At 34.2% G+C, this 2,854-nt stretch overlaps 1 protein-coding gene across 1 annotated transcript in view; it reads right to left on the minus strand.

The window, feature by feature from the left end:
- Positions 1-2,854, minus strand: part of LOC104408698 (forkhead box protein P2-like) — a 126,611-nt gene that overhangs the window by 49,442 nt on the left and 74,315 nt on the right.

Raw genomic sequence — 2,854 nt, forward strand, 5'->3', positions numbered from 1 at the left:
GCAAATTTCAGAATTTTCCGAAGCATTTTTGGCACTCTTCTAATCGTTTCAGTGCCTGGCATTTTCTTTAGATCTTGTCACCTTATTTCTAGTTATGTCATGACTTTTTCTGATCTGTCTTTACATTTTGAAGTTTTTCTTAAGCCAAAAGCTGCTGTTTTTACTGAATAGTCAAAACTGATCCTGCATGCATGAGCAACTGTTATCTAACACCATTTTGTCAAGATAGAAAATTGCTCCATAAAATATAAACTGTGGGTTTGTGTCTAGAATTGAAGGCTATCAAAAGAAAGAAACAGGATCAGGTTTTTCTCTATGTACAGAAATACATTATGGAGAAGATTGGCTATACTTTCTTGAAACCAACGCATATGTTTCCAAATAAGAATCTAATATGCAGCACTGAATGAATAACTTCTTCAGCTATTCAGAGTATCTCAAAAGAATTCTAGATAATTACAGTGTTGTCAAATTATCTTAAAAATGAAAACAATTCAAACTGGATAAACAAAAATGAAGGTGAAAATGACTTTTGTGACTTTAAGTAAGTCATTTATTGAAAGTTATTCGTCACTTCACCCTAAATCCTTTCCATTAGTAGGAAAGTGACTCAAAAGCTGGTGTTTTCTATCTTAATCCTCCTTGTCAGATGCTATGCACAGTATCTCTTTTTTTCTTGTTTTTAATCAAGGCGCTAGGTAAACCATTTTCTGAGCACAAGCAGTTGGAGTTCACTTCATACACCAGGCACTCTTCGAAGCTGTCATAAGCATATTATAGAAATACACACAACTAGACTGAGGTAGTGTACCTTATAAATATTTCATCTTGGTACAATATACTTGCATTAACTCTCTTAACACAGGTATCATATTGTTTCAAGTCAGAGAACCTAAAACATCGTAACAAAGATTAGACTAAGAGCAAAGCCTTGAAAACTACAGCCATTAGTCCTGTCATCCCCTATAAAGTTAATGGGTTGGAAAAATGGTCAATCTTTGGACTAAAAGTTGATATTTAATTGAAAGAAAATGTTTTTTAATTGTAATGGGGATTTTGCATTAGTGTGAACATGAAAAGGTACTAAAGAATCTAATGCAAGGTTATGTATTGATTTCCATCTCAACGCTAGTGTAAAATGAAGGAATATTTCTATTTCATAAACAACTTCACCTATTCAGAACCATGACTTCTTATTTGTTTTTAGGGCACAGAAGACAGAATTGAATGAAAAGAAGGAATAATAAAATGTTTGCGGACATTGTTTTGCTGGTGTACAGGACAAAAGCCATGACACTGCTGTAAACCCTGATTGTGCCAGAATTATCAAGATGTTGTTATGTCGCTTTCACATTTTCCAGGGTTATTTGATTCAGGAAAGCAAGAGCATCTGTAAACCTAGCACTACACTGCCTTAATCAAAATGGTTTTAGTGATCGTGGATTATAACAAGAGACCTGACATAATGGATGTGCAAAGTCTGCCCACAGAATTAGCATCACTATAGCCTAGACGGATGGACTTATTTAGAAAATACAGTTTTTCTTGAAAAGAAGAATGCTTAAGTTAAATGAATTTAAATTCTTAGTATTAATAATACTTAGAACACTACATTGAATTGGGAGATTTCATTTTCCTTTTAATACAAACTTATATAAATAAGGTTCTTTTAAATCCTATACAGTTTTCTCCAATGATAAGCCATTATTGTGACATTCCACTTTATGCACTTACAAACAAAAAATGTATCAGGAGTGATACCTACCTAAGATTTGCAAGTCAGTATAAGCTACTTCATTTAAAACTGAAAGACAGCAGGAAAGATGGAGAAAGAATTGCAAATACTTTTATGAAAAGTATTGCTATAATTCTATTATAAAAGTTATTGTGATACTGCGTACTTGTGGTCTCCTGTTAAGGTGCTTCTGTTACATACCCTGTAGTCTACCATTTGTAAACACATCTTTTTGATGTTTCTGCCAACATCCTGGCAACAAAGCAGTGCAATTTCAAATGAGCTAATTAACTTAATTGTTGATGAAGCATGAAACAGTTCATTCACCCTGTTAGCTGCACCATGACAACATAAGAGTCTCAGCCCCTGAAGTTACTCATCTATATAAGCCTATCTGTAGCTTTCCATTAAGATCTACTGCATGCCAAACTGAGTACAGCTCTTCTAACAAAGACCAGTCCATAATGTACATAGGTAAAAAATCAGTGCTGTTGATGAAAATTCAAATGCATACAGAAATACTAGTAACTACTTAAAAAAATAAAAATGGGAAAAAATGCAGAAACCCATTGTAGTCTGAAGCTGAAGGTGAAAAGCAAAAGCTCTGTCACTTATTTTCTAAATGCTCTGATGTAGGCAGTAGCTGGCAAAACCATATACTGAAAGGGAAAACTTTTGACATCACTGTTCAGTCCTGAAAGGTGTAAACCCACCTGTTCACAGTGGGTTTTTTCTGTGTATCTTGTGCACATACAAGAGTAAAAGGAAAAATAAATTAGCAAGTGAGACCTAAATGGCCCCGCTTAGTCCTTTGTGCTTTTTTACTTATACTATGCACATTAATTCCCACTATACACAAACTGTCAGAAATTAAAATGTGCTTTTTCATACCCCTACTATTCAATATACAATCTAAAGCATCTCTTCAAATTTTCTGAGGCTCCATTTCAGTAAAGGGTAATAAGAGGATTAAACACTGTGCTATTGAAAGGCCTGCAAAAGTGTTCAACATGAAAGAAAGGATAATGATTTGACCCTCTGCAGATAGCCTCGATTACCCAGTTGCTTGGAATCCACACAAAAAAAATCTCTGACATGATTTACAGTAAAACTTTGTTC

Source organism: Nestor notabilis, unplaced genomic scaffold (genome assembly GCF_000696875.1).
Source record: "Nestor notabilis isolate BGI_N333 unplaced genomic scaffold, ASM69687v1 scaffold25337, whole genome shotgun sequence".
In the NCBI taxonomy this organism is placed as follows: domain Eukaryota; kingdom Metazoa; phylum Chordata; class Aves; order Psittaciformes; family Psittacidae; genus Nestor; species Nestor notabilis.